At 43.8% G+C, this 27,048-nt stretch overlaps 1 long non-coding RNA gene across 3 annotated transcripts in view; it reads right to left on the bottom strand.

Annotated features, from left to right (window-relative positions):
• Positions 1-24,158, bottom strand: part of LOC137344878 (uncharacterized) — a 97,310-nt gene extending 73,152 nt beyond the window's left edge. For all 3 annotated transcript variants that reach the window (XR_010968483.1, XR_010968485.1, XR_010968486.1), the window contains exons 1-2: positions 23,995-24,158; positions 18,397-18,558 (exon numbers count right to left, since the gene is read on the bottom strand). This is a non-coding gene — a long non-coding RNA (uncharacterized lncRNA). The remainder of the gene's footprint in view (positions 1-18,396; positions 18,559-23,994) is intronic.
• Positions 24,159-27,048: the final 2,890 nt, after the last annotated feature.

Genomic DNA, 27,048 nt, shown 5'->3' with positions numbered 1-27,048 from the left:
ATGTCTAGATGTAGGAATTGGGATATGTCCTGGTGTAGTAATTGGGATATGTCCTGGTGCAGTAATTGGGATATGTCCTGATGTAGTAATTGGGGTATGTCTAGATGTAGTAATTGGGATATGTCCTGGTGTAGTAATTGGGATATGTCCTGATGTAGTAATTGGGGTATGTCTAGATGCAGTAATTGGGATATGTCCTGGTGCAGTAATTGGCATACGTCTAGGTGTAGTAATTGGGATATGTCCTGGTGCAGTAATTGGGATATGTCTAGATGTAGGAATTGGGATATTTCCTGGTGTAGTAATTGGGATATGTCCTGATGTAGTAATTGGGGTATGTCTAGATGCAGTAATTGGGATATGTCCTGGTGCAGTAATTGGCATACGTCTCGGTACAATAATTGGGATACGTCTAGGTGTAGTAATTGGGACATGTCTAGGTGTAGTAATTGGGATATGTCTAGGTGTAGTAATTGGGATATGTCTAGGTGTAGTAATTGGGATATTTCCTGGTGTAATAATTGGGATATGTCTAGGTGTAGTAATTGGGACATCTCTAGGTGTAGTCATTGGGATATGTCTAGGTGTAGTAATTGGGACATGTCTAGGTGTAGTAATTGGGATATGTCTCGGTGTAGTAATTGGGATATGTCTAGGTGTAGTAATTGGGATACGTCTAGATGTAGTAATTGGGGTATGTCTAGATGCAGTAATTGGGGTATGTCCTGGTGCAGTAATTGGGGTATATCTTGGTGCAGTAATTGGGATATGTCTAGGTGTAGTAATTGGGATATGTCTAGATGTAGTAATTGGGATATGTCTGGATGCAGTAACTGGGATATGTCTAGATGTAGTAATTGGGATATATCTTGGTGCAGTAATTGGGATATGTCCTTGTGTAGTAATTGGGATATGTCTCGGTGTAGTAATTGGGATATGTCTAGGTGCAGTAACTGGAATATGTCTAGGTGTAGTAATTGGGATATGTCTAGGTGCAGTAATTGGGATATGTCTAGATGTAGTAATCGGGATATGTCTAGATGCAGTAACTGGAATATGTCTAGATGTAGTAATCGGGATATGTCTAGGTGCAGTAACTGGGATATGTCTAGGTGTAGTAATTGGGATACGTCTTGATGCAGTAATTGGGGTATGTCTAGATGTAGTAATTGGGATATGTCCTGGTGCAGTAACTGGGATATGTCTAGGTGCAGTAATTGGGGTATGTCTAGATGCAGTAATTGGGATATGTCTAGATGTAGTAATTGGGATATGTCCTGGTGTAGTAATTGGGATATGTCCTGGTGTAGTAATTGGGATATGTCTAGGTGCAGTAATTGGGATATGTCCATGTGCAGTAATTGGGATATGTCTAGATGCAGTAATTGGGATATGTCTAGGTGCAGTAATTGGGATATGTCCATGTGCAGTAATTGGGATATGTCCTGGTGTAGTAATTGTTGTATGTCCTGGTGTAGTAATTGGGATATGTCTAGGTGCAGTAATTGAGATATGTCCATGTGCAGTAATTGGGATATGTCTAGATGCAGTAATTGGGATATGTCTTGGTGCAGTAATTGGGATATGTCCATGTGCAGTAATTGGGATATGTCCTGGTGTAGTAATTGTGGTATGTCCTGGTGTAGTAATTGGGATATGTCTAGGTGCAGTAATTGAGATATGTCCATGTGCAGTAATTGGGATATGTCTAGATGCAGTAATTGGGATATGTCTAGGTGCAGTAATTGGGATATGTCCATGTGCAGTAATTGGGCTATTGTCTAGGTGCAGTAATTGGGATATGTCTAGATGCAGTAATTGAGATATGTCCTGGTGCAGTAATTGGGATATGTCCAGATGCAGTAATTGGGATTTGTCCTGGTGTAGTAATTGGGATATGTCTTGGTGCAGTAATTGGGATATGTCTAGATGTAGTAATTGGGATATGTCCTGGTGTAGTAATTGGGATATGTCCTGATGTAGTAATTGGGGTATGTCTAGATGCAGTAATTGGGATATGTCCTGGTGCAGTAATTGGGATATGTCTAGGTGTAGTAATTGGGATATGTCCTGGTGCAGTAATTGGGATATGTCTAGATGTAGGAATTGGGATATTTCCTGGTGTAGTAATTGGGATATGTCCTGATGTAGTAATTGGGGTATGTCTAGATGCAGTAATTGGGATATGTCCTGGTGCAGTAATTGGCATACGTCTAGGTACAATAATTGGGATACGTCTAGGTGTAGTAATTGGGACATGTCTAGGTGTAGTCATTGGGATATGTCTAGGTGTAGTAATTGGGACATGTCTAGGTGTAGTAATTGGGATATGTCTCGGTGTAGTAATTGGGATATGTCTAGGTGTAGTAATTGGGATACGTCTAGATGTAGTAATTGGGATATGTCTAGGTGTAGTAATTGGGATATTTCCTGGTGTAATAATTGGGATATGTCTAGGTGTAGTAATTGGGACATGTCTAGGTGTAGTCATTGGGATATGTCTAGGTGTAGTAATTGGGACATGTCTAGGTGTAGTAATTGGGATATGTCTCGGTGTAGTAATTGGGATATGTCTAGGTGTAGTAATTGGGATACGTCTAGATGTAGTAATTGGGGTATGTCTAGATGCAGTAATTGGGGTATGTCCTGGTGCAGTAATTGGGGTATGTCTAGGTGCAGTAATTGGGGTATGTCTAGATGCAGTAATTGGGATATTGTCTGGGTGCAGTAATTGGGATATGTCTAGATGCAGTAATTGGGATATGTCTAGATGCAGTAATTGGGATATGTCCTGGTGCAGTAATTGGCATACGTCTAGGTGTAGTAATTGGGATATGTCCTGGTGCAGTAATTGGGATATGTCTAGATGTAGGAATTGGGATATGTCCTGGTGTAGTAATTGGGATATGTCCTGGTGCAGTAATTGGGATATGTCCTGATGTAGTAATTGGGGTATGTCTAGATGCAGTAATTGGGATATGTCCTGGTGTAGTAATTGGGATATGTCCTGATGTAGTAATTGGGGTATGTCTAGATGCAGTAATTGGGATATGTCCTGGTGCAGTAATTGGCATACGTCTAGGTGTAGTAATTGGGATATGTCCTGGTGCAGTAATTGGGATATGTCTAGATGTAGGAATTGGGATATGTCCTGGTGTAGTAATTGGGATATGTCCTGGTGTAGTAATTGGGATATGTCCTGGTGCAGTAATTGGGATATGTCCTGATGTAGTAATTGGGGTATGTCTAGATGTAGTAATTGGGATATGTCCTGGTGTAGTAATTGGGATATGTCCTGATGTAGTAATTGGGGTATGTCTAGATGCAGTAATTGGGATATGTCCTGGTGCAGTAATTGGCATACGTCTAGGTGTAGTAATTGGGATATGTCCTGGTGCAGTAATTGGGATATATCTAGATGTAGGAATTGGGATATTTCCTGGTGTAGTAATTGGGATATGTCCTGATGTAGTAATTGGGGTATGTCTAGATGCAGTAATTGGGATATGTCCTGGTGCAGTAATTGGCATACGTCTAGGTACAATAATTGGGATACGTCTAGGTGTAGTAATTGGGACATGTCTAGGTGTAGTAATTAAGATATGTCTAGGTGTAGTAATTGGGATATGTCTAGGTGTAGTAATTGGGATATTTCCTGGTGTAATAATTGGGATATGTCTAGGTGTAGTAATTGGGACATGTCTAGGTGTAGTCATTGGGATATGTCTCGGTGTAGTAATTGGGACATGTCTCGGTGTGGTAATTGGGATATGTCTCGGTGTAGTAATTGGGATATGTCTTGGTGTAGTAATTGGGATACGTCTAGATGTAGTAATTGGGGTATGTCTAGATGCAGTAATTGGGGTATGTCCTGGTGCAGTAATTGGGGTATGTCTAGGTGCAGTAATTGGGGTATGTCTCGATGCAGTAATTGGGATATTGTCTAGGTGCAGTAATTGGGATATGTCTAGATGCAGTAATTGGGATATGTCTCGATGCAGTAATTGGGGTATGTCCTGGTGCAGTAATTGGGGTATGTCTAGGTGCAGTAATTGGGGTATGTCTCGATGCAGTAATTGGGATATTGTCTAGGTGCAGTAATTGGGATATGTCTAGATGCAGTAATTGGGATATGTCTAGATGCAGTAATTGGGATATGTCCTGGTGCAGTAATTGGCATACGTCTAGGTGTAGTAATTGGGATATGTCCTGGTGCAGTAATTGGGATATGTCTAGATGTAGGAATTGGGATATGTCCTGGTGTAGTAATTGGGATATGTCCTGATGTAGTAATTGGGGTATGTCTAGATGCAGTAATTGGGATATGTCCTGGTGCAGTAATTGGCATACGTCTAGGTGCAATAATTGGGATACGTCTAGGTGTAGTAATTGGGACATGTCTAGGTGTAGTAATTGGGATATGTCTCGGTGTAGTAATTGGGATATGTCTCGGTGTAGTAATTGGGATATGTCCTGGTGTAATAATTGGGATATGTCTAGGTGTAGTAATTGGGACATGTCTAGGTGTAGTAATTGGGATATGTCTAGGTGTAGTAATTGGGATATATCTAGGTGTAGTAATTGGGATATGTCTCGGTGTAGTAATTGGGATATGTCTTGGTGTAGTAATTGGGATATGTCTCGGTGTAGTAATTGGGATATGTCTAGGTGTAGTAATTGGGATACGTCTAGATGTAGTAATTCGGATATGTCCTGGTGTAATAATTGGGATATGTCTAGGTGTAGTAATTGGGATATGTCTAGATGTAGTAATTGGGACATGTCTAGGTGTAGTAATTGGGATATGTCTAGGTGTAGTAATTGGGATATGTCTAGGTGCAGTAATTGGGATACGTCTTGGTGCAATAATTGGGATATGTCTAGATGTAGTAATTGGGATATGTCTAGGTGCAGTAATTGGGATATTGTCTCGGTGCAGTAATTGGGATATTATCTCGGTGATGTAATTGGGATGTGTCGAGGAGCGGTAATTTGGCTCTGTCTAGGTGTAGTAATTGGAATATGTTTGACGATCCGGATTCTTTCCCCTCAGTCTGGTTCAGTAAAAACTGAAGTCGAATACATTTTAAAGTTCAGCACAACTTTAATAGCAGGGTTCTTAGTCTGCAGCATTGATTTGGACTCCTGATAGAGTCCCTCTATGCTGGCAGAGCAAGAACAAAAACATACAGAAATCCACACGTTTTTATACAAATCAATAGGGTTGGAACATACTTAACGAGGGTCAACACCAATCATAAGCCGGGCATAGGTTGCCATGCGAGGTTACATTATTTCCGGCCAATCATAAATCGTCCATGTGCTGATCATGTTGCTGTTAGACATCAAAGGGGATACTTCCTCACCTTCCAACTTGGAATGTTCTTCCCTGTTCCTTCTGTTCATTATCTCCCAACCTGGAATGTCTTTCAACTTTGGCTAAGCTCGTTACCTATATTGATCTGCCATAAACATGGAGACATTCAGACCAGTCCTTGAATCACATCAAAGACTCTACATTGATAAGACCATGCAAACCTGCTGACTACGCAAACATATGGCCCAGCAGGAGGCCAGGCCACCTGTACCAATCTCAGTTACTAACTAATTAACCCTTTCTAACCATTTTGCATTCTGCTTCTTTGTCACGTAGGCATCTTAATATTTTACTGAAAACTGACCACGTAGGGATTCTCATGTTAAGGTGCAGTAATTAGCTTGACCCTGTGTTTCCGCAGGGATCACCTATTGTAACTTTTGTGTAAGATTGGTGTAAACCCAGGAGAAACAGCATAAGTCAGCGGTTTTAGTCATATATACCATTTCTCTTGAGGTTTCACCGATGCCGGAGAACCGCATCCTCCCCCACCCCCACCCTACCCCCGCCCCCCTCACCATCCTGTGGAAATTCCAGGCACATGTATTTACTCCTAAGGTTAATATTAGGAACACAGTCAGAAGTGGCCTCTTGCGCGTCTCTGATTTTAATCGCTCCGCCACTGGCGACCGGGCCTTCAGCTGCCTCGGCCCTAAGCTCTGGAATTCCTTCCCTAAACCTCTCCGTCTCTCTACCTCTTTCTCCTCCTTTAAGATACTCCTTAAAACCTACCTCTTTGACCAAGCTTTTGCTCACCTGTTCTAATATCTCCTTATGTGGCTCGGTGTCAATTCCTGTGAAGCACTTTGGGACATTTTACTACGTTAAAGGCGCTATGTACATGCAAGTTGTTGTTGTAGCTGTTGTTAGTCTCATTCTATCAGCACACAGTGCCTGAGTTATCTCTAGCACACAGAGGAAATTTAGCTGAGCCGTGAATATGTGCAGCAATACGACGGATGTGATGATGCAGTATGAGCGTTTACAGGTACTCCCTTACTTCAGCGTCCTATTTTGTACAAGCTGGATAGTGCGGATATTCACAAAGAAATGGCCCCAGAACAGCTCCAAGCAATCCCCCCCACCAAAAGGAGGGCACCACTAATAATAAATGAACAACCTTTCTGAAATAAAATTCAGTTACCAGCATTTTTTTCTGAATGATAATTGTTCCATACCTCCATGTCAGTGTTTCATATCATTTTGAGTAAGTAATTTAGAGTCACTCTCTTAATAATTAGTATTTGATAATTTATCGATTTAGGAACTGGTTAGGTTCAGTAAACCGATTTGTGATTAATTTTTCAGTTGCATTTTATTGAAACTGAAAATAATGCAAGAGAAGAAATCTGCAATAGATGAGGTGCCAAACAGCTGCCTGAAAATATTATACATTTAGTCTTCTCAACAATGACAGAATCGGTAATGGGCTAATCATCCACTTGGCTTTTGAGCAGAGATTTACAGTCACACTGTTTACTGGAACACTGTACTGCGCTGAACAGTGATTTACAGTCACACTGTTTACTGGAACACTGTATTGCACTGAACAGTGATTTACAGTCACACTGTTTACTGGAACACTGTACTGCGCTGAACAGTGATTTACGGTCACTGTTTACTGGAACACTGTACTGCGCTGAACAGTGATTTACAGTCACACTGTTTACTGGAACACTGTACTGCGCTGAATAGTGATTTACAGTCACACTGTTTACTGGAACACTGTACTGCGCTGAACAGTGATTTACAGTCACACTGTTTACTGGAACACTGTACTGCGCTGAACAGTGATTTACAGTCACACTGTTTACTGGAACACTGTACTGCGCTGAATAGTGATTTACAGTCACACTGTTTACTGGAACGCTGTACTGCGCTGAACAGTGATTTACAGTCACACTGTTTACTGGAACGCTGTACTGCGCTGAACAGTGATTTACAGTCACACTGTTTACTGGAACACTGTACTGCGCTGAACAGTGATTTACAGTCACACTGTTTACTGGAACGCTGTACTGCGCTGAACAGTGATTTACAGTCACACTGTTTACTGGAACACTGTACTGCGCTGAACAGTGATTTACAGTCACTGTTTACTGGAACACTGTACTGCGCTGAATAGTGATTTACAGTCACACTGTTTACTGGAACGCTGTACTGTGCTGAATAGTGATTTACAGTCACACTGTTTACTGGAACGCTGTACTGCGCTGAACAGTGATTTACAGTCACACTGTTTACTGGAACACTGTACTGCGCTGAACAGTGACTTACAGTCACACTGTTTACTGGAACGCTGTACTGCGCTGAACAGTGATTTACAGTCACACTGTTTACTGGAACGCTGTACTGCGCTGAATAGTGATTTACAGTCACACTTATACACTTTACAGCCCCAAATCTGTGTCCATCTTTCCTACAACTCTATGTTTGAACCCCTCCAATCAGGTTTCCGCCCCTGCTACAGCACTGAAACAGCCCTTATCAATTCTTTGTTGGCGTGAAAGGGTTAAATAGTCAGGACTTTAGCTGGATTTGCTTTGTCGCAAAATAGACTGCTTTTAAATTAACTTACTGAAGCTGCCATGAGCATCCTGTCATTGCAAACTAGGGGGGAACATAACGGTATCTCCACTCCTTCAGGCATATTGCAATGATGAAGCTAGCTAGAACTCCCGTTATCTTCAAGGCCTATAGGGTGACTCATCAACTGCAGGGGCAGAGAATCATTGTACTAAGGATGAGGAGAGATAAGGGGGTAACAAGCCACTGTCTCTTCTGGACAAATATGTATTGTCCATATGATTGGGTAAATTAAGGGGAATATTGGGGAAAATACCCGAACGGATGTATTTTGCCACAGTTCCGTTCTTTCTTTTAAGTATATAAAAGTGAACGTCTGTAATTGATAGTGTGTAGAAGTGAGAAGGGCAAGAAGTGGACACACCTTCGACCGAGAATGGAATGGGTAATATAATTCTTGTTCTGTACTGTTAACTACTGCTTAGACACCTGCATGTGTTGATCCTTGTGTGAAGTTGATAAAGTATCATCATATCCAATTGGAGTCAAGTCGAATGATTCGGATACTTGGGCCAGCCTTCCTACTGTCTGTAATATGACACTGAAGCCAGCATTACCTGGGGCGAGCGCTGTGTTTTTACCATCTACTTCTGGAAATTTCCACACAATGATTTCAATTTCCATACAGTGGAGATTTTAATTTTTATACACTTGTGGTTTCAATTTCCATACAATCAAGGTTTAATTTTTGAGCTTGACAAAAACATTGTGAAAGCACAGTTCTAACAATCTGTTTCCAACCCAACTGACCTACTGGGCTCTTATTACACTGCTGACCCAGCCATTGTGTTGAGAATTGATTCTTTACAATGGCTCATTCAGAATATTCAGAATGTGAATTACAGACACATTTTGTAATTTAACAATTACTGATCAGTCCCTTTATACCCACATTAATAACTTGCCCCAATCAAAATAGTGAGTAACAGGTCAAGTAAGATGCTCTTAAGCAGACAAATCCAGACATGAAATGATTATAAACAGGAGAGACTTTCTTTAGCATTTTAGCTTTTCTACAATTTGTTACCAGTGACACTGAGCAGCAACCTGCAGGCAGTGGTGGTCCCAGACAATAAGGGGCAGGACAGAGAAGGGCAGGACCTATAGCAAGCTACAGCCAGTGGGATCTTATAGAATGAGGGAGTTCAAAGTTATCAGGAGCCAAAGTTGAAAGTTTTCCTAAAGGAGAAAGCTAGTTCCTTGCCTGGAGCCCTACTGTGAGTGTTCTTTTAACACATAATGTCTGGGGCAAATATTGGAGGTGTTGAAAAATGATACGCTCCCAGTGCACTACTAGTGAACACGCCTGTGAGAGGATTATAGTTTTTTTGCCTATTATAGATCTCTTGTCCAAATGTGATTGGTCTCCCACATTGAAGATTGTTTGTCATAAGTTGCACAGAAAAGGCTGATTTCTTCAGAAGAACATTTTCACCTTGAGGGCCCAGAAGCCCAGGGTCACCTTTATCTCACTGAGGATCCTGGAAGTCCAGGGCTACCTTTATCTCCTTGAGGTTCTGGTGGTCCAGTATCACCTTTCTCTTTGAGGTCCTGGGAGTCCAGGGTCACCTTTATCTCCTTGAGATTCTGGAAGCCCAGTGCTACTTTCATCTCCTTGAGGTCCAGTCTCTGTTTTTGGTTCCCCCAGGGACCCAGAAAGAATTGCAAGAATCGATCATCATGTTTACCTGCTCATCATAAGATCCAAGACTTATTTAACAATGCTAAAATCTTCACTGGAGGAGAAGAACAACAATGAGAGACAATAGGGCTGATTTTAACCTTGCCGACCCCATTTCTGAGAGGAAATATCAAAAGAACAGGCACCTCCCATGACAGGGAAGATAAAACCCATGAGACCTATCGGAAGACCGCTGTCACACATGGCACCCAGCAGTACATCTAGCGACTCCTTGTTGAACCTGATTGCAGCCTTTGCCCTCCTTCCCTCCTTCGTTCCATAACTCTGCTTCTACTCTTTTTAACACAATGTACAAAACTCCAAACCTCCTCCTCCATTGCATCTGCGAACTGGCCCATTACATAGTCGAGGTGAAATCTCGTCATTGTGGGTACACATCACGCCCGCTCATGCGCAATGGAGATGTAAAACCTGAAAGTAAAATGATAATGAGGCATCCTTGTTGAAATTGGACATTCCCATGGGTCCTATCATATTGCGCATTTGTCACCTGCTATTGGATCCCCCAAGCTCTGTTCCCATCTCCGCTTTACTATCAGGGCCTTTGTGCAGGGAGGGATTGGCTGAAGTACATTTTGGGAGTTATGAAATCCCTCTTATTTTTTCCTTTTTTGTCAGCATATGGGTTTCAGATGAAAGCCTCTTGTGGTTAGAAATGTGGATGGGCTCAGCCATGATCACCTTAATCATGTGCATTTCGACACTTGTACAGTCCCATGACTAAATCATATCTGTCTCTTCTCTCCTCCAGGGCCATCACGTAAAGAACAGCAGCCTCTGCCCGTCGATTACGAGGGTTCCTCAGAGGAGCTCAATCCTGCTGAGGGTGCACCAGCACAGGACGCATGTGTGCAGGCACTAACACAGGTACAAGCACTTCGGTGAGTCCTCTTAGAGAGTTAGTGGGATGGCACCAGGTGAATCACAAATCACAAGTGAGCACGAGCAGATAGCGGTGGCAAGGACAGCTGTGGAGAGTCTGCGTCGGAGGGCACCATCCTTTCCAAGCTCTGCTCAGCTGGACAGAGATGTGGAGCCCGGGGGGGAGGCCATCAATGAAAAGGAGAATGATAAACGGTCAGCAGCAACTGTGCGGCGTACTGGCAGTCCTGCTAGGCACACTAACCACAATGTCCCAGAGGATGGAGGAGAATAGCTCAAACATTTGTGGAGTGATGTCGCAAGGCCTTGTGAAGATACAACCTGCCATTGAGAGACTGGGCTCCTCTATGGAACTTGAATAATGGTGCACTAATGAGTCCCTGCAAGCCCAGAAACCAGTTTGCAAACTCAGGATGCCAACATGTCTACCACCTTACGCAGGTTGACAGACAGATTAGAAATGAGTTTCTAAGGCGTCGTTGATCTCCTCCCAGCTGCTCTCCCGCAGAGAGACAGGAGTGATGTGCCACTGGCCCAGGAGAGGGAGGATGGTGATAGGGGAGATGAAAGTGCTAACTCCTCCCAAAGCGTTTGCACGTCTCACCCATTGCCACTGCCAGCCCCCTCCTCCCCCCCAATAACCAGCACCTCCTCTCCCGCTGGCCCAGTCTGCCCCTGCATAGGTACAGGTGGAGCAGTCACTGGCCGGGTTCTCACGGGCTCCAACACCCAGAGGTCGTCGGCCGTGAGCACCTCAAAAGCCAGAGCACGGATCAAAGCAGCCTGCCACTACCTCTGCTGAAGTCACAGGGATTGCACCACGTAGAAGTGTCAGAGAGAGAAAAAGAAAAGCTTTATAGTTCACCAAGAGTTCACACTTGTGTGTTTATGAAAATCAGTAAAATATATTTAATTTCTTAAGTTACATTAAATTTATTACTTTGCACCACTTCCTCATGTTCCCCATTCTTGAATGTGAATGCTGATGGGAAATGTGCCAACTTGACAACATTTCTTGGAAACCTTATGAACAGAATATTGTGATCCAAATAAACATAGCATTTGAAACTTTGAGACTGGGCATGTTGCAACTTACAGATTATAGAGACACCCAAAGGGCCAGAAATCACTCCCGAAACAATGGAGGATTTCAACAGCGCTCTCCGTTGTTAGTGGCGAATTGAAGGAGCAAGTTCCAACGTTTGCACGTGTGCAGTGAAACGCAGAAATCTGGAACTTGCCCCCAGTGGTTCGCCGGCAATATGACAGTTTTGAATTAAAGGGCCATCGCACTCTGCAATCAGAGAAATCATTAAAAAGCGCCTACTTGCTCATCTGCCCAGCTGGAAAGCAACTGACTATGCTACCAATCAGGTACGCTTAAAAATACCAGGTCTAAACTAAGTTTTAACAGCGTGATAAGTCTTAATGACTGCCAAACAACTAAAAATTAACTTTTAAAAATGTGGCGTCTCATATTACTTCCTATTTTAATAGTTTTTGGTCATTAAAAAAAATGTAAATTAAAAAACAATTTCTTTTTTATTTTTTTCCTTCTGTCTCTTTAATTTAATTCAATTATTTCTTTGTTTTTCTTTACAATGACATACAAGAATACTAACTTTAAATGAATGAAGTCTGCTTGCCTGCTTGAGCAATGCAGCCGGAATCTGTGGGCGTGACTTCTCTTCCTGACAGATTTTGTGGTCGTATCTTCCCCTCACAGACTTTTCCAGCCGCGCAGCAACTCATGCTGCTCAGAGGCTGGGTTGATAGCGCACATTGTTTTTTTTAGTTCAAATTCAAGCAATTGGATGCCACAGAGCCCACAGTAAGTATTTTCGATAATTTAATTTGCAGGAGTGGCGGAGAACTTTGCAACCAGACATGTCAATCAATTGACACCTGCCTGTATCAGAAAGTTATAAAAAGACCCTCATCCAGACTCTCGACACTGCAGTCGGTGGGGAAGACAAAAGACCAAGACCCATCTCGGAGGACATCCAAGGAAAGAAAGACCTCAAGCACCGCGGAACTGATCACTCCACTGCCTTGACGCGGAACTCTCAAAGAAACAGGTTGTACACATTGTTGTCTATGAAATATAAACAGTAGTTTAGTTTAATGGACTGTTGTATTGTATTATTTGGCTCTCTAACTTGGGTCCATTTATCCTGGTGGAATAGAATTGCTATAGTGCCAAATCTGCTTTTCATTTATTTGGTGCTGAGTTGACTGAGACCAAATGGTGCATGTGCAATGAGTGGATGGATGGTTACAGGACTGCTTGTGTAAATTGGGGGTTGGGGGGGGCAGGTGTGTGATAGTTACTTTGGTCCAGTGTGAGTGACTAACTGAACCATAGAGCTATTAGGACATCCCTGGTATCTCTGGCAGCAATATGATTGGCTGGTCTGGCATTGGGCGCCTCATCTTGCTCCTCCTCCTTCTCACCATTGGAATTGTCATCAGATGAGGAGGGCAGAGCGGCTTGTTCCTCCTGCACCTCTAGTCCTCACTGTTGCGCCATGTTGTGCAGAATGCAGCACACCATGATTATCCTGGAGACCTTTCACTGGTGAGTACTGAAGGGCGCCTCCTGATGTGTTCAGGCACCTGAAGCGCAACTTCTGCACGCGGGGGGTTTGCTCGATGACACACCTGGTTGGCACATGGTTGGAGTTGTACCGTCCCTGGTGTTCATCGATGGGGTTCCTCAGAGGTGTCATCAGCCAGGTTTGTAGGGGGTATCCTTTGTTATCTTGCAGCCATCCTTTAAGGCTGGTTCCAGGTCTGAAAGGGTCGGGGTTGTTGGACTGCCGCATGTATGAAAGCATCGTGGCAGCTCTCAGGGAATCTGGCGCAGACCTGCATGAACCTTTTCTTGTGGTTGCACACCAGCTGAACATTGATGGAATGAAATCCCTTGCGGTTGATGAATGCTCCTGGTTGATCTGGTGGTGCTCAGAATGCCACCCTGTACCTGTGGGAAGCCAGCCAGAGACATGAATTGGAGTGCCCACTCATTCCGGCTATTGTGATCACAGGAGAAGTTTTCATACCTCCCAGCCCTGGCAAACAATCCATTCATTACCTGCCTTATGCATTTGTGTGTAGCCCACAGTGAGACCCTCGCTATGTCTCCAGTAGCACCTTGGAAGGAACCAGAGGCAAAGAAATTGAGGGCAGTGGTGACTTTCACAGCCACTGGAAAGGCATGGCCACCAGGTCCAACAGGGAGCAGCTCTTCTTCTAGGAGGCCGCAGATGTCTGCGGCCACCTGACGTAACAATCTCAGCCCTCAGAAGCACTGCTTTTCCAAGAGGTCATGGAAGCTGAGCCTCTGTCCGTAGACCCTATTAGTTGGGTAGGGCCTCCTGCGACCTTGACCCATCTGTTGCTCCACCTCTCTGTTGCCCACCTGCAGCTCCCTTTACAGCAGGCCCTAGCTGCGGATGATGCTTATTCGCTTCCTCGTCCAAAATCCAATCGAGAGCAGCCATGCCGCCAACCATCATGATCTTCTCTATGTGAACACCTCCAAACTCTAGAAATAAGTATCTCACAACAAGTACTCTCACCAAACCATGTCCCGGGGGGAACTGAGAAAGCAGCTGTGAGTACTGAACCTTTATTGAGATCAGGCCTCCTGACCTTTAACCACCCCGATAAAGTGCCGCTCAATCTCGCCTCGGTTTCAATGTGAATTTCCCAACCTCAGGAAACCTGTGCAGCAGCCGTTAATTCCAAATCGGGCTCCCGGTCGCATTATAGGAGCCTGATTTAAATATGTTGCTGACCGTTCCGCCTCTCCACGGCAGGACATTCGGACACCCCAATATCTGCTGCCGTGCGCGGTGGGTTAGGGTCGCATTTCGCGTATTTGACAGTTTAACCCCCCCACTCCAAACAATGCTCTCCCCCCCCCACCCCGTCATCAGTGGGGGGGACGGGGGGGGGGGGTTATATCAAGCCCAAAATCTCTGGTCTGGAATTTCCTCGAGGTGATTCACACTGCTATTGCCCCTTTAAGAAAACCATTGTGCCTGCCAATGACTAGCAGAGGTACAAGCTAGTTCTCCTGGGTAAACTCATGTGCGTATCCATGCTGCAAACTTGACCCACGAGGAAACTCGGTAATAATGGTTTGTCCAGGAGAAATGCCGTACCTGATTCTGAGTTGCCCTGACTGCAGAGGGTCCAAAAAAATTTGTGTGGTCTGATCAAATAATAGGCAGTTCAGATTAAGTGCTGGTTTTATTAGCAACAAATCAAAATAACAGGTAGATAAATTTGGGGGAAAATTGGATAGGGCCTGTTTTTGGGCAGGGGTAACACAATCCTCTATTACCCCGCAGCCAATGGTCCCTGCGCAGGCAGGACGAGGATTTACCTGCAATCTGCGTTGGAAATCAGCGTTGAACGAGGATTCCATGCAATTCGCACTTTCCACCAGCAGGGGGAGCGCCAATCTCTTAAAGGCAGGCTGTCCGTTAGAAATCTCTTAAATGTATCTGGTACCTGTTAATTGCTGAAAATAACAGTCTACTGTCTGCACGGAGTCTGAACGGAGATGAGACATCGCACACGTAAAGCACAGATGCAGGTCCCGTCCCTATCTTTACACACTGATGAGTTATATCAAAACATTGAATAAAGGTTGCGTACCACTAAATCCCACATTCTCCAATCTGCATGGCAGTCCTCACCAATCTGCCGATCTGAGTTTGTACCAGGCCTGCGAGAGTATGTGCATCAAGGTTCTCTGCTGATGCACCAGAGGCCTTGGTGCAAGAGCTGGACACAAAGAGGGACTCTATATCCACGTTGGGGGGGGGGGGGGGGGTGGTGGAGGGGGGCCAAGAGGCCCTCCAGACATATACCCAAAAGGCAGTGGGAGGCAGTAGGGGACGAAGTCAATGCCAGGCGCACAGCATCATGAACATGGATGCTGTGCAGGAAGAAGTTCAATGCTTTGACATGAGTGGTCAAGGTGAGTGAGGTCAACTGTCAAGTGGCATCTCCTACCAACTGCACCACTAGCCGCATCCACTGCACCACACACTACACCCCCATCACCCACATACCAACAAACCCTTTCCATCAGTACTCAACTCTTCCAATCAGATGCTTCCTCTTACTCTCACACATTACCACTGTTGCAAGCCACCCACCCACAACTCACAGGCCACACACACTGGCAGCTATTCAACCATGACAAGCAAATCACCCAGACACACGTCCCGCTTTCTTGCAGGAGAAGGTAGCGCATAACAGGAGGCAGCAAGTGACAGTGGCATTCAGCCCCTCAAGCCTGTTCTGTCATTCAATGAGATCATGGTGGGCCTGTGACCTAACTCCATATACCCGCCTTATCCCCATATTCCTTAATACCCTTGGTTCACAGAAATCTATCAATCTCAGATTTAGAATTCACAACTGAGCTAGCATCAACTGCCGTCTGCAGAGAGCTTTCCAAACGTCTCCCACCCTTCGCGTGTAGAAGCATTTCCTGACTTCACTCCTGCAAGTCCTGGCTCTAAATGTTAGGCTACGTCCCCATGTCCTCGTATTCAAGTAAAGGAGACCTCCAAAAACAGTTACAAATGTCTCGGCAGCCAGAAGCAATAATCTAGCCACTAACCTGTAATCCTGCATGGTCCCTTTAAATAGCGCTGGTGGGGGGTCCTCCAGGCACTCTAGGACACGTTCAGATGGTCGAGGTTAAGACTGTGCATTGAGTTGAGCGTTAAGTCCCAAAATGGTGTCTTTCACTTTAAATCAGCGTTGCACACTGATTGAAGCCATTTTCTCCCTACTTTACATGATTCCAGCGTTCGTTATCTGCGCCTGCGCTAACTCTATACCAAGATAGCATCTGGCACACGTCACGCTGGAAACGTGCGTGCGCATCCAAGACACCATCTTGGATGTCGGAGAGGCTGTGTAGCGCCAAAACAACGGGCGCTACACGGCCCAATTTAGCACCCATTGTTTCCAAACAGCAGAAATTGCTAACCAAACATTCCAGACTCTTCAAAGCTGACAAACTCCTCACTTCCGCCATCGTCAGGCCACTCAGCCGCTACACCGCTTATACTTCAGGCTAACTTACCCAGAGTGTAACAGGGGGTAAAACCAGGAAACTCACCTCTACAGCACCACTAGACAACACGTGTCCGCATGCAAATGAGGACAGCAGGAACTCTCAACAAGCAGATCGTGGGAAGGGTCAGATAGCGTGAGGGAAACCTCTAGAAGTGTTTCGGAAGGCACAAATCACGTAAACCTGATTTCCCACGCAAAGTGATTCCTTTGCCGTTCCAGCACTGCTACTGTGCCAAAATCGGTGCAGGAATTCATCCCCTCTGTTTCCCCATTTTGTCTGCGTTATGTCCGATTTTGTTATTTTCAATGCTTAACTTTGAATCTGCCAGGTTTGAGCTGTCATTTTGTCATTGTCCTGGACAGCAGTAATGGAATGCAATTTTTGAGGAAGAACACTCATTTATCTATCACCTTTCACAACCTCAGGATCTCCCAAAATGCTTCACTGCCAATTACATAGAATTTGCAGCATGGAAACAGGCCATTCGGCCCAACTGGTCTATCTAGGAAGTGTAGTCACTGCTGTAATGTAGGTAAACACCATAGCTAATTTACACACAGCAAGATCGCACAAACAGTAATGCCCTAAATGATCAGATTGTTTTTCTTGGTGATTGAGGGATAAGTATTGGCCAGAACACTGGGAGAACTCCCCAGCTATTTTCAAATAGTGCCTTGGTATCTTTTATATCCAAATGAGCAGCCAAACAGAGCCTTGGTTTAATGTCTCACATTTGACAGTGTAGGACTCTCCCACTACTGCACTAAAGTGTCAGCCTAGATTATGTGCTCAAGTCTCTGGAGTGTGGCTTGCTCCCATGACCTTCTGACTCAGAGGCAAGAGTGCCACCACTGAGCCAAAGCTGACACTCTGCCCTTAAAGTCTCAGTTGGCAGTGCTCCTCCAATAGTAAATGGCCGTTTCCGCCATTTCACCGGGGCTTCCGCCAACCTTCTGCCAAAGTTACGGCGGGAGATCGGAAAGTTCCCGTGGAAATTCGTTGCCTTAAAAATTATTATTCCTTGAAAAAGTGTGCTAATGCTATATTTTAATGAAAAATACTGAAGGATAAGGCCCTATTGTGAAGAACTCTTGTATCATATTATCATTGTGGTCGATATGGAGAGCAGGTTTAATGGAGTCATGACTGCAGCTCCAGAAGAGGCAGCAGACCAGGTTATAAGGGCAGAGGAGCCTGAAGACTGCTGCAGATCTTATACCAAATCTCTCGGCCAAGACTAAGGTGTTCAGCAGGTAGAGTTTGAGTGGAAATGGAGTGAAATGAAGGGAGAGTAGTCTGCTATTAGCCCTTCTCCTTCCATCAGGAGATTTCAGACCCTTCCCCCTACTATCCAGGGACTACTTCCAGACTTCACTTGGTGCTCCTGAAGTATGATGGTGAGGGCAGGTGAGGAGGAAAATGGGCAGGAACCAGTGCCCCACCTGCCCATTGGCATTTGTATGTTATGATGAGGAAGAGACAGCTAGTGGCGATCCCACTGGGCCCAAGGGAGGGAAATTAAGGTTGGGGTATGGAGATAGCGTTAGGCCTCACTGCCTTATTTTCCCCATTGTTTCTGCCACTATTCTCCTGCAAATGGGTGGGATAGTAGAGGAAAATCCAGGCCTAAGTGTCTATGGGCTAAATACTTTAAAACATTTGGGTTTATATTTAACCCTTTCACACCCAATGTCAACCATTGGCACTCACTATTCCGAGGGATTGGATTTCAGCTCTTACCTGTACAGGCAGGTGGTGCAGAGTTCCACTGTCCATCACTCAGACAGGTGATCATATCCCCTCCCTCCAGCTTGAATCCAGACTCACAGGTGTACCTGACTGAGGATTTACAGATCGAGAAATGGACGTGAGCAACAACAAGGACTGAGCCGCAGGGGGTCACTGTAAAGGGAACAAACAGACACTGATCAGGAGAGGGGAACCGAGGGTTACTGGGAATATTTGAAGAAGTGTTGTGTACATCACAGCACAATACTCAGACTACTAGAAAATAAAACAGGCAAATTAATGATGAGAACAGAAAAGCAGATGAATGAAAAGTGAATTGCTGTGGTATGGAAGGTGTGGGATATGGAGTTGGCTTCAATTCTACAGATTATTCGGCAGGTGTAAGAAGGAAATGTGGAACTAGAAAAGACTAGAGAGAAGAAGCATTTGATGTGGTCTGTGTCCTGGAACAATGAAGGACATGTTCTGAGAATGCAGCAACTGAAGATCCTTCTGGAACAAGGCTTTCACAGCCTCTAAATTTGATGGATGTGTGTTGCATCCTGGAGCTTTGTATCATAAGGGTAAACATGAATGATTGATACTGTGTAGTACAAGATGGTTCCCTTTCTTCTGGGACCATGGATAAGTCACCTGTGGAATGTAACTGGTCAGTGTTGTAAGTGTAGGTTATAAAACTTGATTAATATCCTGGAGATTTGTTTTGTTACCTCCCTGAATGAGGAGAAATGCCACAGAGCTTTAGTTTAAGAACAAGAAAAAATTATAATGTGAGAAAGCTTTGAACAAGAAAAGACCATAAGGCCCACTCCTTCCATAATGAATTGAGGCACAATTTAATTGAGAGGGTACGACATGGTAGCCATTACTGAGACATGGCTGCAAGACGGTCAGGACTAGGAACTGAATTTACCAGGTCTACAGGAAGGATAGGGAAACTGGTAGAGGGGGAGGAGAAGCCTTAGTGATTAAGGATGAAATCACTTCAATGATAAGAGAGGATATAACAAGAGGTAAGCAGGCAGTGGAGATTTTATGGGTAGAATTAAGAAATAGAAAAGGATTTAAGACTGTAGAGGGAGTTGTGTATAGGCCCCCTAGTAGTAGCTGTGAAGTGGCAAAATGTATAAATGGAGAGATGAAACAAGCATGTAGCAAAGGCAGAGTGGTTTTAATGGGGGATTTTAACTTTCATATAGATTGGGATAAGCAGACGAGCTCATGTCAGAAAGGTAGCGAATTTCTTGAGTGTGTTCAGGATAGCTTTCTGCAACAATATATCCTAAAACTAACAAGGGGACAGGCCATATTAGATTTAATAATGAGTGACGAGTCAGATTTAGTTAACAGCCTAATGGTGCATGATCATTTATCTAATAACGATCGTAATACGATCAAGTTCAATGCTGTGTTTGAAAGGGAGAAACCCATAACAGCTACTAAGATTCTAAATTTAGATAAGGCCGACTTCAACGGGTGAGACAGAGACTGTCCACAGTAAACTGGGCAAATCTGTTAATGGGTACAACAACAGAAGATCAGTGGGAGGTGTTCAGAAAAGAATTCAACGTGATACAGAACCAGTTTATACCCCTAAGGGGCAAGAGCTTTACTTGCCAAAAAAACAGCCATGGATGACAAAAGAGGTAAAGGACAACATAAAACTAAAAGAAAAAGCATACAAAAATGCAAAAAATAGCACAGACCCTGGTGACTGGGAGAGATACACAGAACAGTAAAGGGTGACAAAACAGATAGTAAGAGCTACAAAAAAGGAGTATGAAAAGAAACTTGGAAGGGAAATCAAAATGAACACAAAAAAAATTTACAATTATATGAGGAAAAAGAAGGTGCTCAAGAGCAATGTGGGCTCCTTAAAAACTGATAGTGGTGATACTGTAAATGAAAATAAGGAAATGGCAGACATGTTAAATAATTACCTTGCGTCAGTATCTACAGTAGAGGAAGAGGATAGCATGCCGAATACCCCGAGGAAACTAATTTTGGATCAGGGACAGGGACTCACCATAATTAACATATGCAAATTAACAGTAATGATGAAAATAATGGCACTAAAGGGTGATAAATCCCCAGGACCAGATGGTTTCTATCCCCAGAGTTTTAAAGGAAGTAGGCGAGAACATTGCAAATGCCCTAACTATAATCTTCCAAAGTTCTCTCAATTCAGGAACCGTTCCTTTAGATTGGAAAATTGCAAATGGCGCTTCACTATTTAAGAAAGGTGAGAGAGGGAAACCAGTGAATTATAGACCAGTTAGCCTAACATCTGTTATTGGGAAATTACTAGAATCTATAATTAAGTATAGAGTGACTGAACATCTTGAAAATTTTCAGCTGATCAGGGAGAGCCTGATTTTATGCTTCTAACTACACTGCTTACAATGCTGCCCATCTTTGTGTCATCGACAAACTTGGATTATATGACTCTCTATCCCGTCATCTAAGTTGTTAATAAATACTGTGAATAGTTCTAACAGTGTCTCATGGTGATCAATGTTGGGGCCTCAACTATTCAGCCCCTGCAAGCATAAATTTACAGAGAGATATTAATAGATTAAGTGAATGGGCAAAGCTGTGGCAAATGGATTTCAATGTAGGCAAGTGTGAGGTCATCCACTTTGGACCTAAAAAGGACAGATCAGAGTACTTTCTAAATGGTGAAAAGCTTGAAACAGTGGAGACCAAAGAGACCTAGGATTCCTCGTACATAGATAATTAAAGTGTCATGGACAGGTACAAAAAATAATCAAAAAGGCTAATGGAATGCTGGTCTTTATATCTAGCGAACTAGAATACAAAGGGGTTGAAGTTATGCTACAGCTGTACAAAACCTGAGTTAGACCACACCTGGAGTACTGTGTTTAGTTCTGGGCACCGCACCTTAGGAAGGATATATTGGTATTGGAGGGAGTGCAGCGTAGATTCACTAGACTGATACCTGGACTCCAAGGGTTAAATTACAAAGCGAGATTACACAAACTAGGGTTGTAGTCCCTGGAATTTAGAAGATTAAGGGGTGATTTGTTCGAAGTTAAGGGGAACTGATATTAAGGGGACTGATAGGGTAGATGGAGAGAAACTATTTCCGCTGGTAAGGGAGACTAGGACTAGGGGATTTTAAATTTTTTTTTATTTGTTCATGGATGTGGGCATCGCTGGCAAGGCCAGAATTTAGTGCCCATTCCTAATTGCCCTTGAGAAGGTGGTGATGAGCCCCCTTCTCGAACCGCTGCAGTCCGTGTGGTGAAGGTTCTCCCACAGTGCTGTTAGGAAGGGAGTTCCAGGATTTTGACCCAGTGACGATGAAGGAACGGCGATATATTTCCAAGTCAGGATGGTGTGTGACTTGGAGGGGAACGTACAGGTGGTGTTGTTCCCATGTGCCTGCTGCCCTTGTCCTTCTAGGTGGTAGATGTCGCGGGTTTGGGATGTGCTGTCGAAGAAGCCTTGGCGAGTTGCTGCAGTGCATCCTGTGGATGGTACACACTGCAGCCACGGTGTGCCGGTGGTGAAGGGAGTGAATGTTTAGGGTGGTGGATGGGGTGCCAATCAAGCGGGTTGTTTTGTACTGGATGGTGTCGAACTTCTTGAGTGTTGTTGGAGCTGCACTCATCCAAGCAAGTGGAGAGTATTCCATCACACTCCTGACTTGTACCTTGTAGATGGTGGAAAGGCTTTGGGGAGTCAGGAGGTGAGTCACTTGCCGCAGAATACCCAGCCTCTGATCTGCTCTTGTAGCCACAGTATTTATGTGGCTGGTCCAGTTAAGTTTCTGGTCAATGGTGACCCCCAGCATGTTGATTGTGGGGGATTCGGCGATGGTAACGCTGTTGAATGTCAAGGGGAGGTGGTTAGACTCTCTGTCTTGTTGGAGATCGTCATTGCCTGGCACTTGTCTGGCACGAATGTTACTTGCCACTTATTAGCCCAGGCCTGGATGTTGTCCAGGTCTTGCTGCATGTGGGCACGGACTGCTTCATTATCTGAGGGGTTGCAAATGGAACTGAACACTGTGCAATCATCAGCGAACATCCCCATGATGGAGGGAAGGTCATTGATGAAGCAGCTGAAGATGGTTGGGCCTAGGACACTGCCCTGAGGAACTCCTGCAGCAATGCCCTGGGGCTGAGATTATTGGCCTCCAACAACCACTACCATCTTTCTTTGTGCTGGTATGACTCCAGCCACTGGAGAGTTTTCCCCCTGATTCCCACTGACTTCAATTTTACTCTGGCTCCTTGGTGCCACACTCGATCAAATGCTGCCTTGATGTCAAGGGCAGTCACTCTCACCTCACCTCTGGAATTCAGCTCTTTTGTCCATGTTTGGACTAAGGCTGTAATGAGGTCTGGAGCCGAGTGGTCCTGGCAGAACCCAAACTGAGCTTCGGTGAGCAGGTTATTGGTGAGTAAGTGCTGCTTGATAGCACTGTCGACAACACCTTCCATCACTTTCCTGATGATTGAGAGTAGACTAATGGGGCGGTAATTGGCCGGATTGGATTTGTCCTGCTTTTTGGGGACAGGACATACCTGGGCAATTTTCCACATTGTCGGATAGATGCCAGTGTTGTAGCTGTACTGGAACAGCTTGGCTATAGGTGTGGCTAGTTCTGGAGCACAAGTCTTCAGCACTACAGCCGGGATATTGTCGGGGCCCATAGCCTTTGCTGTGTCCAGTGCACTCAGCCATTTCTTGATATCACGTGGAGTGAATCGAATTAGCTGAAGACTGGCTTCTGTGATGGTGGGGATATCGGGAGGAGGCCGAGATGGATCATCCACTCGGCACTTCTGGCTGAAGATGGTTGTAAACACTTCAGCCTTGTCTTTCGCACTCACATGCTAGACTCCGCCATCATTGAGGATGGGGATGTTCATGGAGCCTCCTCCTCCCGTTAGTTGTTTAATTGTCCTCCACTATTCACGACTGGTTGAGGCAGGACTGCAGAGCTTTGATCTGATCTGTTGGTTGTGGAATCGCTTCGCTCTGTCTGTAGCCTAAAAATTGGAGCCAGGACATTCAGGCGTGAAGTAGGAAACACTTCCACACGCACAGGGTGATGGAAGTTTGGAACTCTCTTCCGCAAACGGCAGTTGATGCAAGCTCAATTGTTAATTTTAAATTGGAGATTGATAGATTTTTGTTAACCAAAGGTATTAAGCAATGTGGGGCTAAGGTGGGTAAATGGAGTTAGGTGACAGATCTGGCAATTTGGCAGCTGGCACAATTCCAGGGAAGATCAGGTGCAACTCGAAATCAGGCTCCCCAACTTTCATTTTATGCCCAAAAAACAAAATGATGTTGAATTTCTCCCCCAGCATTACTTCACTTGTATTTGAGGAAACTAAAACATAAAGACATAAAAGCCAGAATGGAAATCCAAACGTTGGAAATCACAAAATTGGCCGTGTGGTGCTAGGGGAATCCGAAGGCATGTTTGAATTTTTTCATTAAAAATGATACATTTTGTTTGTCTTAAGCACTTTTGAACTTCACAATTAATAGATTTTTAATCGAGAAAAAGGAAAAACAAAGTGACATTTGGATTTTCAACACATCACTTACCTAAAAGGTACTTCAACAGTCACTCCCACGTCCAACCCACCAATGCCACAGTTCACGAAAGAACTATTGGGACCAGCTTTCAGGGATTGCCAGTGCCTCAGACATGTCTTAAATCTGCATAGCTGCCTAATTTCATCCATCTTAGCCATATGATATGCATCTCTTAGTCAGAAAAAACAAGGCAGTATGAGTGTTGTACAAGGAAATATGATGCTATTCTGTACTGTCCCCACACCCCACCAAAGAATCCTGATCCACAGGTTGTGGAGTTTATGGGGGTGATTTTAATCTAACCCGCCCAGCGAGAAAGTGACAAAATTTGACAGTTCCCTCAATTAACTATTGAACCTCTCTACCCACTTCAATGGGTTTCTCAAATGTATTACAAATGTATTGTTCCTTGTTAAAACCTATTGAATCACCATGGACATAGGAGACTAATCACGTACAAAAAGTGACATAAATAGAAATTCATAGAGCGAGGAAGCCAAAAGAATGAGATACTCTTAAGTGTGTAATTTATTTAATTTAATTTAGTTCCTAAAAAAACTGTTGACTGCAGATTGTGGTGAGCAGTCTTTCATCCACCTTCATCCTTAAATTAGTAGTGTGGTGTTTCCTGTAACAGTGACTTGCCGCCAACCTAATCCCTAATCCACAGTTGATCTTTAAGTTTGCACACTGCAGTTCCCTATAATCACAGCACTTTCTAGTTATGGATTAACCTTTTTGTTTGATTTTCAGTAGAAGGTGGGAACTTTGTTTGGTTGGAGCTTATAGAGGAAGTTATTTTTCAAGAATAAATACAGTTAACTTCACTTACTGGCACCTGTAGTTCTTCTTTGTACCACTGACAGGTCCTATAAATTAACACTGGCCAACTAATCCTCTGCTGGTGTGGCTGGCCATCATGTAACTTTTCAGCAAACAACTTTGGACTCACAAATTGAGTCCAATTCAAAACAAAACCATGCACCAGGTGAAGATTATGGACTATGTGTAGGACTGAGTTACATACTGTCCTTTGATTTTTGGAAACGGGTTTGTGTCCAGCTCAGGGTGAAAAGCTCTTCCTTCTGCCATGCGCAGAGACATTAGGCTAGAAATTACCACTGGAGATTAGAGCAGATGAGCATGTACAGCTTAACTCATTTAAGCAGGATAATGCCCCATTAAAACAGCTCACAGATGAGTGTCATATGAATACACTAAGCACACCACAGCATCATAGTACATGCAACACAAGGGCTAAGCATAGTCGCACATTATATTACTGATATTTACATATCACCAGTACATTATCGCTCAAATAAATCCAAATTATGAGCTCTGTAAATATTGCACTCATGCTATTTATTTGAGTTGCTTAGGTATGCTCTTACGCTATCAGTAGACTCCAGAACAGAGGACTGGTGGATAATAAAGGGGACTAGCAGATACTAGATGGGACCTGCAGGTACTAGAGAGAAGCTGCAGATACCAGTGGAGAAATTGAAGTCACTTATATTACTGAGAGAGTGAATGCGATTCCACGTCATTTAACCTTCTACCAATTCCTGAAACTCTGCAGGTAAGTCAGTGTCCCATCCTCTTCCTACAGCCTGTCTCATGGCTTCTCATCTTCTCCAAGCACTGTCTGCCTCTTTTTATGACAAAGATGTGCAGGGTGCAATAGAGCCCTATTATTTAGCTCGTCATTCAGGCTCTTTCGAAAGACACCTTCAGCGAGTTCTAAACTTTCTGAGATATTGTAGGGGAATATGTACAATGTGCCTTGTTAAAAGTCTTTTCCTGAGGGGTACATGGAGTTCTGCAAGGGTAGCAGCAGGCAGGTTTTGAACAGATGGACCATGTCTCCATAGTTACCAACTGCCCATCTATCACACAATCAATTATCTTTTACAGTCTCTATTTTGCACTGCTCATGGGGAGACTCTCAAAACGTCTGCATTCTACAGTAAGGATGAGCCCATACTGAGCCCATCAATGTTCAGAGTGAAACTTCCTCTGTTAGAAAAAAATTATCTCAGATCCTAATCCCAAGCAGAAAATAACAATCATATCTTCGAATCATAAAAGGAGGCCATTCGGTGGCGAAAAGAAAAAAATCATCTTTCATTTTTGTTTAGGGATAGGGATTCAGTCACTACCTCATTTCAATCTTTGTACCAACTCAACAATCAGAGAACTAGACCGTGCTGCTCATTGTTTGATCAAAACAGTTTGAGCGGAGGCCGTTCACTAACTAAAGAATAGCCATGCATTGCTAATTGGAGGTGGAATGTAAGCCTGCCTCACATTTGCGTTGATTGCTCTTTAATAATGCCACGCAAGGTCTAGGCGAGATACAACTGAAGGGTAGAAAACAACAGATGCTTGTTAGAAAAGTTATGTTAGGGTAGGAGGAGCTTCTAAGTGGGGTGCCTCAGGACTCGGTGTTGCAACCACTACTGTTCCTGATTTACATCAATTATCTGTATTTAGAAATTCAATGCAAACTGGTCAAATTTGCCAATGGTACCAAACTAGGAAGATCAATGGAATACAAGGAGACGGCTCAGAAAATTACAGAATGAGTTGGATAAAATAGGTATGTGGGAAGAACAATGGCAGATGAAATTTAATGCCGACAAGTATAAAGTACTCACATAGGAAGGAAAAATAGGCAACACACATATTCTATGAATGGTGTTGAAATAGCTCAGGAAGAAGTTGAAAGAGACCCAGGAGTCTTAGTAGATTTGATGCTGAACATGTCCATCCGGTGCAGAGCAGCAATCAACAAAGCCAATAGAATGTTGAACTACTTGGCCAAAAAACTAGAGTACAAGTCAGAGAATGTTGTAATAAAACTGATCAGATGCAACTTGAGTACTGTGTGCAGTTCTGATCACTGAGACACAAGAGATACGTTCAAAGTGCTAGAGGCAGTGTAGAGAAGAGCCACAATACTGCCAAAGATTTGAGTTATGAGATAAGACTGGAGAAACTCAGGCTTATCAGTTCAACAAGGGGTCTGAGAGTCTTTATAGAGGTATGCAGAATAGTCATGAG

Source organism: Heptranchias perlo, chromosome 28 (genome assembly GCF_035084215.1).
Source record: "Heptranchias perlo isolate sHepPer1 chromosome 28, sHepPer1.hap1, whole genome shotgun sequence".
Classification (NCBI taxonomy): Eukaryota; Metazoa; Chordata; class Chondrichthyes; order Hexanchiformes; family Hexanchidae; genus Heptranchias; species Heptranchias perlo.
This window is presented reverse-complemented; position numbering and strand designations above follow the sequence as displayed.